Source organism: Gekko japonicus, unplaced genomic scaffold (assembly GCF_001447785.1).
Source record: "Gekko japonicus isolate JY-2015 unplaced genomic scaffold, Gekko_japonicus_V1.1 scaffold2473, whole genome shotgun sequence".
In the NCBI taxonomy this organism is placed as follows: domain Eukaryota; kingdom Metazoa; phylum Chordata; class Lepidosauria; order Squamata; family Gekkonidae; genus Gekko; species Gekko japonicus.
In genome coordinates this window covers 87,042-99,644 of record NW_015169859.1, presented here as the reverse complement: position 1 = coordinate 99,644, position 12,603 = coordinate 87,042, and positions in this window count along the sequence as shown.

Genomic DNA, 12,603 nt, shown 5'->3' with positions numbered 1-12,603 from the left:
AAAGATGCCACCCCATCTTCTTCTTTTTTTTGCTTTCCCAGCTGGCCCACCTTGGCAGGCCAGCTGGGGAAACAAAGCAAGATGGGGGAGACATCTTTAAATGACAGGGGGTGTGACATAGGCAAAATTATGCTAATAAGTTATGCTAATGAGCTCCTGCACCTCTTTTTCTACAAAATTACCCCTGATGTAGGGTAGTGAAGAGCACACTTCCATAAATTCCACTCTGTAAGTACCTGCTAATATGGCCCTACACCAGTCAGTAATGTGCAGAGCAAGCACAAAAGTCAGCTGTGTCAACAACGCATCACAAATCTGCTATTTTTTTAAAAAGTATTTGTCAGAAACTAAATCAATAGGCGATTGTTCCTGGAAAGTGGTTCAGCTTATGGAGGGGGAAAACATGCAAGATCAAACAAGGCTATGGGACCCCAAAAAAGAGAGTCTTTTAGCACCTTGGTGACTAAGAAAAATATCGCGACATAAACTTTCAAGGACTTAAACCCACTTCATCATTTGTTTGTGTCTGCGCATCCTTCCCCCTTTCTACTGTTCCTAGCCGTTTGATTCACCAGGCACTTCATCCAGTAGCCTAGGGTTGCCAGGTCTAGGTTGGAAAATACCTGGAGTCTTTGGGGGTGGAGCCAGGAGAGGGCGGGGTTTGGGGAGGGGAGGGGCCTGAGCATGGTGCAATGCCATAGACTCCACCTGCCAAAGCAGCCATTTTCTCCAGGGGAGCTGATCTCTGTCAGCTGGAGATCAGTTGTAAAAGCAGGAGATCCCCAGGCCCCACCTGGGGTCTGGCAACCCTACAGTAGCCTTCGCTTAGTGACATAAACTCTCCCTTGCAAGGCGACATTTTTGCTGGCACAATCTCTCTCTGTCACTGGAAGCTGTTTCCATGCACAGGGATGTTTGATGGGAGAATAACAGGGCCAGGAAAAATCAAGAGCACAGTAAACTGAACATGTGATCAAAACCATCCAAGTCATTCATAACAATAACATTAAATTAGATTCAAAAGGCCCATCAACTGATTGTAGCGTTCCCACATAAGGAGACTCAATTAAAAAGATGTTCTGCCTGGATAAATATTTGGTGGTTTTTTTCCTTCTTAAAACTGTGCTCGTCCAGGAACACTGCCTTCCACGTCACAAGCACTTTTGGAACTTTCAGCCTTTTCAGTGTCTATTTTAATCCCACCCATCCTCCAAGGAGCTCGATGCAACATCTCTTGTCCTCTGTTTTATTCTCACAAAAACCCTGTGAGGTAGGGTAGGCTGAGAGAGAAACTGGTCCAGGATCACCAGAGAGGTTCATGGCTGAGTGGGAATTAGAACCCAGATCTCCGCAGTCTTTGACTTACAGTCTAACCACTACAGAACACTGTCTCTCCAGTGTCCAGCCCTGTATCTGATGTGTCTATTCAAGAAAAAAATATTCTGTAGCAAAGTTCACTTAAGAGCAAACCCTCTGGTCATATGTTGGTTTGGTTTCCATCAGCAACAAAAAGAATTTTACTTCTTAAAATGGCTTCCACTTTGTGCTGTGATATTTCCAGTCCCAAGATCCACTCAGGAGCAATCTTGTGACTCCAGAGTCAGAGGGCAGGAAAGGAAGAAGCCAGACCAATGAGTATTACTTATTTAGATCCAGGGCTATTGTTGGGCAGGAACGCACAGGAACGGAGTTCCAGCTGGCTCCCGAGTTGGCCATGGCCAGCAGGAACTCATTAGCATAATATGCCACACCCAATAGCAGAAACTCATTGGGATTGGCTACATTAGGGGTGTGTGGCCTAACATGCAAAGGAGTTCCTTCTACAAAAAAGGCCCTGGGTTTTGCAAACAAACAAGGTAAACAGAATAAGAAGGGAAAGGTTGGTGTTGCTGGATGACCACACTTCTGGTAACATGGGGGTGCAGCCTAATGTGCTAATGAGTGGTGCGGTCAGGGTGTGGCCTAATATGCTAATGAGTTTCTGGTGTTGGGTGTGGCCTATTATGCTAATGAGTTCCTGCTGGGCTTTTTCTGCAAAAAGAGCCCTGGCTAGCACCATGAGCAGCAGGCCAAGAGACTTGGGGCCAAGTACTAAGAGAGGTACTGTTGCCAGAACCCTGGAGGAATCCTTTCCATTGCTGAGGGACTTCATCTCACCACCCTGTGCCCCCAACATGTGTACAAAGAGAGGCAGGAATGTGCTTTCTATGCAGCAGGTCCTTCCCAAAGCCAGCAAAAAGGAAAAGGGGCTTTCTGTTTGAAACTGTGCTCCTGGGTACTTTCCAGACGTGGGGTGGGGTGGGGTGGGGGAAGGGCAACCTGCTCCTTCCTCCTTCCCTCGTGCAAATGAAATGGCTGAGGATGCAGAGCTGAGCCTTCTCAGACGGAGCACCCACATGATCCTTTTGGGCTATACTTCTGTAAGGAAGTGCACATGTGCACCTCTTCTCAAGCAGCAGGAACTCTGGCAGCTGGGAAAGCATCTCTGGTGATGCCATTTGAGAGGAGGCGGCTTGTTTTTATATGAATCTTGTTTTGTTTTTAAACTGTCGATTGTATTCCGCTTTGGTTATTGCCTTCGACAAAGATTTGTGGCATGGCCATGTGGAAATGAATAAAAAACTGAGGAGATGCTTCAGTTCTCCAGGGGTTACTCCAAATGACATCTTAGAAGGGGTTTCAAACTCGTTTGACTGCCTCAGTTTCTGCCAAACGACAGTGGAACCTCCATTTTATGGAAAGATTTTTATTAGACAGATTGCTATCATCTCAAGAACAGCTCAGCTTCCCACAATTTCTTGGGGGAGAGCCATGATAGTTTAAAAGTTCCTTAAATTTGTAGTGTAGCCTTTCATGCGAGTTATGTTACTCTTCAACTAACCTGCCATACTCATATCCAGATAGTATAAACACAGAGTATGTCCTGTTTTGACAATGTATATTTATATGGAGGAGAAGATATTTATAGGCAGACCCATAGCTATGGTGGGGCTACTTGGGGCTCAGCCCTCTTCCTTAAAGGGCTCCCACTTCTTAAAGTGCCCCCACTTCTTCCCAAAAGCATTTAAAGGGAAATGCCAGAACAAGGTGGGGTCTTTTTATCATATGTGGTGGCATTGTGACAAAACTAAAAAATACTGGGCTTGGATTCATGAAATGTTACGAAAGATATTGGATTGTACTGTGCCTTTTACACCAGAAGTTTTATTGTTAAATATTCTACCTGATACATGTAAAAAAGATGATTGATATCTGATTGTGTATTTAACTACAATGGCCAGAATTCTATATGCCAAGTACTGGAAAGTACCAGCGGTCCTGACAAAGCAAGAATATATAAACAAACTATTGGAGGCGGCAGAAATGGACAAATTGTTGAAAGTCCTTTCAGATTCCACATTCCAAAACACTTGGTCAAGATTTTACAATTGGTACAATAAGAATAATAGCATATAAGTACAGACAGGACTTCTAAGACGATTATAAGTGGATTATAAGATATATAGCAATTAATTTAGTATATATATTTTTTTTGTTACTCATGTTGTTGAAAATAGATAGTATTATAGGATTAGAGACACACTATGAAAAAAGTATTATTACCCTCATATATGTTTTGTGTTTATATGTATGTACATCATGTATGTTTGTGTTATAATTAAAACTTTAAATAAATGTTGCCCCTTGGGGGCACAAAAAAATAAAATAAATGCTTTTGAGAATGGGGGCCTTCAGCTGACTGGCGGGGAGCACGTGATGAGTCTGAGGAGGGCTGGGTTTGGGGAAGGGAGAGGCCTCAGCTGGATATAATGCCACAAAGTCCAGCCTCCAAAGCAGCCATTTTCTTTGGAATACTGTGTGCAGTTTTGGTCACCACACCTTAAAAAGGATATTATAGCTGTGGAAAAAGTGCAGAAAAGGACAACTCGAATGATAAAAGGGTTGGAACACTTTCCCTATGAGAAAAGGTTAAGGCACTTAGGGCTCTTTAGCTTGGAGAAACGACGACTGAGGGGTGACATGATCGAGGTTTACAAGATTATGCATGGGATAGAGCAGGTAGAGAAAGAGGTACTTTTCTCCCTTTCTCACAATACAAGAACTCGTGGGCACTCCATGAAATTGCTGAGCGGTCATGTTAGAACTTCTTCACCCAAAGAGTGATTAACACATGGAATTCACTGCCACAGGAAGTGGTGGCAGCTACAGGCTACAGGCACAGACAGCTTCAAAAGGGAATTAGATAAGCATATGGAGCAGAGGTCCATCAGTGGCTATTAGCCACAAGGTATAGATAGGGACTCTGGGGCAAGTGATGCTCTGTCTTCTTGGTGCTTGGGGTTCTACCTGGAGGTTGGCAACTCTAGGCCTGGCAGCACCTTCTGAGTGCCTTGATACCACCTGATTTGAATGATTCAACTAGGCCTGGCTGCTTGCGACTGTTCAACAGCAGCCACCCTATGAAAGCCAGGGTGGTGCAGCAGTTAGAGCTTCAAAGTAGGGTCTGCAAGACCCAGGTTCAGATTCCCATTTTGTGGTGGAAGCTGACTGGGTGATTTTGGATCCGCCACATACTTTCAGCCTAACTAACCTCACAGGCTGAGTTGGCCTTGCAGGGCCGTTTTAGTTAGTCTTGTGTTAAGTACAATAAACGTGTGCAAGAGCATGTCGTCGTCCAAGTCCTCCATGCGGAGAACCCAGTACTTTTCAGGAGGAACTTCAGATCAGTATAATACCACAGACGCCACCCTCCAAAGCAGCCATTTCCTCAATGAGAACCACCATTGCCAGACTTCAGATGAGAAGAACAGAAACTACACTTGATCTTAGCCAAAAGGCTAATAGCCTCTAGATGAGGACTGGAGATCACTCAGAATGACAACTGCTGTCCAAGTGACAGAGATCAGTTCCCCTGGATAAAATGGCTACCTTGGACTCTATGGCATTACACCCTTCTGAGGCTGCTTCCCTCCCCAAGCCTCACTGTCCCAAGGCTCCCCCCCCCCAAATCTCCAGGAATTTCCCAACCTGGAGCTGGCAGCCCTAAGGTGAATGAATCTCTGTAGCTGGGAGACCCATTGTGATTCCTGGGGAGCTGCCACTGCTGCTGTGGGGGGAGAGGAAGCAGGTGGGTATCTGGGAACACCACTACTATCACCACCACCACCGCTGCTGCTGCTGTGCAGGGTGGGGGAGGAAGCAGGCAGGAGGTTGGGAGAGTGATGGGGGCAGAAAGAGAGAGGAAGAGTGTTGAGGAGGGGAGGCAGAAAAACAAAGAGAATGATGAGGGGGCAGAAAGAGAGAGGAAGTAACATGCATGGAGAAAAGAGGCAGAAGGGAGAAAGAGAGTGAGAGAGGCAGGGGGAGAGGGGAGGAAGCAAAGGGGTGAGGAATGGGATAACCGCCCTGCAAGTTTCTTGCAGGTCCCCACTTGTCATCTCTAATATGTTACGTTTATTCAAATTTCTGGGATTTTCTAGTGCATTGCTTATTAAATGTCTCTTCAGATAAATTGTATTGACACACACGGTGAAATCCTCTCTGGGCCTCAGTGAGTACAGAAGCACGGGGCAGAAAAGAAGTTGGCAGTCCCAGTGTCCAACCTTCTTTCCTCATACAGCAAGAGTATTGATGCAAAATGTTACCGATTAAGGATTGCAGGTTGACAGTATTATAAAGCACTAGCAGGGATATAAAGGGTTTTAATTAATCTGCATCAATGGTTATATGTTCTTTCCATGCATATTTGGTTTATACACTCAGTTGGCCAGCAGGCTTGGGAGGTAATTGCTGATGTGTACTTGTAGACTTTGAACTTAAACACCACTGTTCTCTATCTACCCATAAAAGCTCATATAAAACATTCGATTGCAAAACATACAGGCTGGTGTAATTTCCTTTGAACTTTGAAACCGTTTTATTGAAGTCACCGACTATCTAAAACGTCACAGTATAACTTCAGGACTAACTTTGCAAGACAGAAAATCACAGCACCAAGAAGATAAGTTGGCTTGTGTTAAACCAGCGGATTCTTCATCTACTCCAGCATCAACTGCTAGAGATGTTCACAGGCTTACTGGTCTTTTTTGAATCAGTTTTGCTAAATTTGTTATAAATATTACCGTAATTATTTTATTAATTCTTCATTTCCAGTCAGACATTTTATTTGTAACTCCCCACCCCTCCCACTGAACATAAATGAAATAGCTGAGGCGCTGTCCCTCAGTGAAAGGAGGTTCCCTGCCAACTTCTAGACATTTAAGAGAAGACATCTCCATTTTATAAGTGAAGTGGGGCATGTTCGGCAAGATGATCTTAATAAACAGGGAGCATGGCAGAGTGCACACAGTACATAAATAACACAAATGCCACTGGGCAAGTACTGTGTTTTGTGGGAACAATAAGGGGACCTGCAAGGACTTCCAGGGACATCTCATTTCACCTTCCCCCATGATTTTTTTTCCCTTCCCTGGAAGCCCCATCTCCCATTTTCCTGCTTCCCTCTCTCTTTCCCATCCACCAGCCAACCTACCTTTATCTTCCCCCTGTCTTCAGCTTTCCCTCATTTCTTCCCCGGCAGCCTCTACTGCTCAGGAAAACTGTGGCTCAGTTGCATGGTGCTGGCTGCCGGGCTAGGCCCAGTTCCACCGTGGGGAACCCACAAGGACTCGTGGAGAATATTTTCTCCTGTATCTCCTCCCCCTGGTAACCCCCATATCCTCAGCTTTCCTTGATTTCATCTCTCCTTCCCACCCAGCCACCAACCTATCTTTCATCTGCCCCCCATCTTCAGCTACATATATTATTTATTTACTTCCTTTATACCTCACCTTTTTCCAGGATGGGGACTCAAGCCAGTTTACATGATCCCCTTCTTCTCCCTATGTAATGTTGTTGATGAAATACGTAACTAGCCCAAGGTCACCAGTGAACTTCCGCAGCAGACTGATGATGTTAACCTGGGTCTCTCCCAGATTCAGGTCCAAAACTTTAACCACTACACCATACTGGATTTTGTGTGTTGACTGCTGTTGAACAGCAGCTTGCAGTCGGGCCAGGGTTTTAATTCATCTGTATCAATGGTTTTGTTGGTCAATGGTAGCAACCTGCCCGGTGGTTGCTGCTGGATTTGGCCCCAATGAATCTTCCCTCAAAGACCAAAACAACCCTGGAAAAGGTCCCTGTCACCTCCCCATGTCCTGCACTGACAGAAAACAAGGCTTGAAGGTTAGTGACACCATTGTGGCTGCCTAGCAAGTACTGAGGGAATTAATTCCTAAAGCTAAAGGTGCTGCTTCTACATACCACAGTGAAACCCCACAATGTTTTTTTTAAGCTTTTTTCCAAACCTGGGGCATCTTTTAGGTTTGCAGAAATATCTGTCTTGTCTATGTATGGCTCCAATCCCTGGATTTAAGTATCCACAGATGTGGCCATGTTGAGTGATGATGTTAAACTATCTCTGCACTGGGCATACAAAGAATGGGACTGGTTGGGGGCACAACTTGCCAAACTACCATCCAACTGTCCATCCATCTGTCCATTCTTTGGTACTGGTATGTGAGTTTATTATATAGTGCCTCATGATTCTAATAGAGGAGGGTTTTCTGTTTTGTTCTTTTACTGAATGGCAGCATGCCTATGTGGAACTGCAGTGTACCTACATCACTGACTTCAATGTACACACAATATTGAGAGAAGATGGCAGATGTTGCCTAGCATCCATGGGAGAGTATTTGTTTCTATATTCTATTACCCCATCTCAGGTGGTACAAAAAAACGCCTATCTGTCCACCTAGTGGTAGTGTTGCTTATCACAAGGGAGAGGAGAATACAGCATGCGTTTGTATCCCACCCGAATATGCAATGTGTGCAAGCAAAGCCTTTGTTCCTGTGCCTGACAGGTGCAGTACTAGAGAACAGAAGAGCTTGAGCAAACAAGAGGCCCTGCCTATATACAATCAAAGGCCTCCAACAGACAGTGAGCAAGCAACCTGATAGCCTTGAATAGTTTCGAAAGATAAATGTATCAGCACAACGGTCTTTGGTTTCAAGATCTGCTGACCGAAAAGTGGTTTGATTAGCTTGTATGTAAATGCACATGAGTGGCAGTGTTGCTGCAAAATCTAAGGCAGAGGCTTGGACTGCCTTGTTGCCTGAGATTCTTTTAATAACTGGAGAAGAAGAGGATTGATTGACCAACAAACATTTCATATGAAAAGTATATATTCTGCCTCTAAATTATGCTCTTGCTCTCATAGGTTTATGCAGCAAGGACTGTGCGTGAAATGTATTTATTTGTTTAAAATATTTCTGTACAAAAGTGTAACCAGAGGAGCTTACAGCATATTAAAATCGCAATCCTACATTACACATACGACTGGCAAAAGAGCCACCCAACAACTAAACTAAAGATGCCTGAGCACCTGCTTTCCCAGCCCATGTTCTACTTGCTGGTTACAAAAAGGAACCCCATTTTTCATCAGGCAATTTTATGGTTTGTAAGCAGCTTAAGCCTGTTTGGCAGGTTACTTTCTGGGTACTCAAACACTTTAGTGCAACCACCAGTATTTCACAAACAGGCATTCTTGCACAGCCCAATAGGACTCCTAGTTCTCCCCAAAAGAGCTGTCATGGCTGTGCATGGCTCCACAGCCAATTATTTATTTTTAAATCATTTTTTTGAAAACCAATTTTGTACATGCACATTTTTTGCACAGCAAACCGTTATGGCAACTTGTCATTTCCCTCCAGTGTCATCATTTATTTACTTGGCCTAACCATTCGTGACCCTGGGGGAGAATTAATTTCCATCACTGGACAGAAAAGCAGACACAAAGCAAAAGGAAACGAAACTCCGCAACCACAGCTTCTGCACGGCTGTAAAGCTGTCTGGCAGCTGCTCAAGCCTGATGGTAGCAAGGTGAGGAGGTCCTGAGGCTCAGCTCAGAGGTTAGCATGTCCATCAGGTTTGAGACACCTCTAATTGAAACACAGACAAGAGTAGAACCAGCATTTTGGCTTAGATCCTAAGGTGTCATGTTTCCACATGTACCCCTGCACAAGGAAATCCATATTTCTGTTTGCACACACTGTTAGCCTAACTTATCTCTTATGAGCTTTCTCCACTTGTACAAACTGGGACAATAATCACTGCAAGCATTCCTTAATACTTCGTTGCAGGGGTCTTGTTGTAGAAAAAGAGCTGCCGGAGCTCATTAGCATAACTCATTAGCATAACTTATTTGCATATGCCACGCCCCCTGACATCACCGGAAGTGTGTCAGAAGGCCCGGCTACTTACCCTCCTGCTTCATCCTCATTCCCAAACGGAATGAGGATCGAAGCAGAGGGCGGGGTAAAGAAGGGGGCGGGGCTTCACCACGTGACCGCCCCGCCCCCTAGAGGTTCTCTTCCGGAGCTCCGTACCTGAGAGCTCCCCCCCGACTAGAGCCCTGCTTCGTTGTGTTATTGGTACTGCTTGTGCAAAATGGCACTGTGGATGGAACTGCGTCTGAACCTCCCTGCATTCCAGATCCAAGCCTTTGTGCCGACATACCAGCAAAAAGGGCATAAACAACCAGGTATGTTACAAACCAACCGTAGGGGGTCTAAAGCTCTCAAAAGAATAAATATACATCATTACTAATATACACAGAAAACATTCAAATGTTTCCTTAAGCAGGAGGCAATTAAGCTTGTCCTAAGAGCCAGTGAGCCCTTCTAGGACCTACATAAAAGCAGAAACTTGCTCCTAATCTGGGTGACAAAGAAACAAAAGGCAGGATCCTTTGCTCCAGAGGGTGGCTCCCACATTAGCAGAACTGTTTCAGCCTTCTCAAACCAAAGCAACTGGGGGAGGCAGGTTTATAACCTACCCCCACCCCGGCAGAATCATTGTGTTCGGGAGCACTAAAATAAAACAAAACAGCCATTGTATCACAGCCCATACCTTGGTCTATAGCAGGAGTAGCCCAACTTGCTTAACATAAGAGCCACCTAGAATAAACGTCAGATGTTTGAGAGCCGCATGACTTGAACAAATATTACACACACGTTTTTGTTGGAAAATATGCAAATATGCTTTTTAGTAACATCAAACGAGACTGCGAAAAATGAAAATAATAGGGGTAAAAATAGATATTGATAATTATATTTATTTGTCCAAAGATATTTGTAGGTGGGGGGGGGGCTTTAAGAACACATTTAAAGTTAAAGTTGCTTTCTTTCTCTGCTCCTCCCTGCCTCAAGCCTACTCATGGAGGGGAACACTGGCTGGGTAAGGGAAGAGAAGACCGATTGGGGAGGCACGCCTCTCCTTCACTTTCCCAGCCGCCCTGCCAGGAGCCACACAACATGTGCAAAAGAGCCGCATGGGGCTCCCAAGCCACAGTTTGGCCACCCCCGATGCTAATGGCCAGTTTGAATCTATCAGTTTGAATCAATGGCATCCTTGCATATGTGCAGCTTTCTTAAACCTGATGCAAGCCACTTTGGCAGGAGTTACTGGTTTTCAGTGGCCCCTGCCACACGAGAAAAAAAGAATGGCCGAAGTGTGGCTTTTAAAAGCCGCACCAAAAGAGACACACGGCGGCGGGATCAGATAAATCCCCTGAGCCACCGCACAGTTGCTCCTCGGCACGATCAGATGCCGGGGGGGGGGGAGCCACTGCAGGGAGAGCGAGGCAGCCGAACTGCGCATGTGTGCGCGTGTGCAGTTCAGCCGGGAGCCTCGATTGCTCCTGCAGACGGGCGCGCCAGCGATCTCACAGCCGCACTTGCTGCGCCATTCCAGGTTGGTGCTACCTTTTACTTGGGGTTTTTTTTGCAGTGGGTTTTAGGCTGGAAGGGACGGATCGGGGACAGGTGCACGCCAATTCCCAGATGTTGCGGTGTGCTCGGGCCCGTTTGCTGCGCCCCCGATCCGTCCCTCTTCCGGCCCAAAACCTCCTGTGTGACCGGGGCCAGTGTGAACCAAACAGATGGGGTGATGGACTGGCATCTGACTGAGATCTTCAAACACGGTCAGTTATGCTGGCGAAATCTGCAGCGCCCCAAGTCTTCTACACAGAAAGTAAGCAAGGGAAGCTTTTCCCAGCATGGAGATTAATGATGAGAAATGCTTCCCCTAATACATTTCTGCAGATTGGTCCACTGTTGAAGGCACAGGAGCGGCAACAGAAGAAAAGTTTCCAACAACCCTATGAATAAATGTACACTTTACCTGGATCAGTGTGAAGTCTTTGCAAATGAGTCCTTCAGATGTGTAAACAAAGACTTCTCTAGGCCATAAACTGCATTTTTAAAATACTCAGCAGGTAAAAAGAAAGGGCAGCTCATGCATAGGTACTTAAAAGCATACAAGCATAATATTGCAAAACCTCTTCTAATGTCATTCTGTTTTTCTAGATAACCGAAATCTCACATTAATTTTTACAATGTATGTTTGTACTCCCAGTTTACACAACAACTTGCTCAACTAGTCCCTGCACTGAGTTGCTATAGTAACGATTGACTTGGCTCCCTTGCCATGGTAACTGCTTAGTATCTCCCAATACCTGAATGACCTTTGAGCTGCAGAGCAATTCTTAACAAAACAAGCTAGGCAATTGTCTCAGCCTGTTATGTATTTAGGCAGAGAGAGAGAGAAATACTCATATATCCCAGTCCAAGCATTCCTGATGGCTTCAGTTTCCCCATGCAGTTTGGTGAAGTTCCACACACAGAAGAATATGTATATGCACACAGAATTGCCTTCTTCCATTTAAATGAACGGGAAGTATCTAATGCACATTGAGCGCCAGTATAGGGGGACTGGCATATAATGAGATAGTGCCAGCAAGCACCTAGCCTCTCTAAGGCTACAGTCAGACTGGCAGGTTGGTGCTGTTTGGGGGTGCTGCTAATTACTCTGTCACATTTTGTGATGGAGATTTTTCGTCAGACTCCCACCCTGCTCTGGCCTCACCACGCGCTTCCTTCTGTGGTTGACCATTCAGATCAGAGCTTTGCATCAACCACGGAGTGCACAGTCTGGTTGTTGTTGTTGTTTTGAAAGAAATAACTGTTGTAAAAATTGTTAAAAATGTTTAATACTCAGTCTATCAATGGATCTTGCTCTATTGGAAAGAGGAGATTTCTTTGCTTTTAAAAACCTTTATTTCTAAGGGTAAAAGGTACACGGGATAACTACAAATAAACATAACACTAACAGCTACATTTTCTAAGCTGCCTATGGTTCAACACATAGTCACACACTAACACAGATAATGGAGAATCTGTCCTTCTTCTCGACCCCTAGAAAGGAAGTCACCTGGAACAAACAACCAATCTGTATCACAGTAGAAAGCTACTTTTCCCGGGCTAATTCCCTATTGGCTTACTGCCAGATATCCCTTCCAGGTCAGTCTAAACAATAGCAATACTAGGAAAACAAGTTAACCCTACAATGACTGGATTGTCAGACCTTGTAAATACATACATTTCCAACAATAACAACTTTGACATTTTTGTTAAAAAATTTCTTGGGTGCGCATATGCTCTACCATAAAGCAAACAAAAAAAGAGAACCTGGAACAACAGATGCACACTTCTGAACGGATC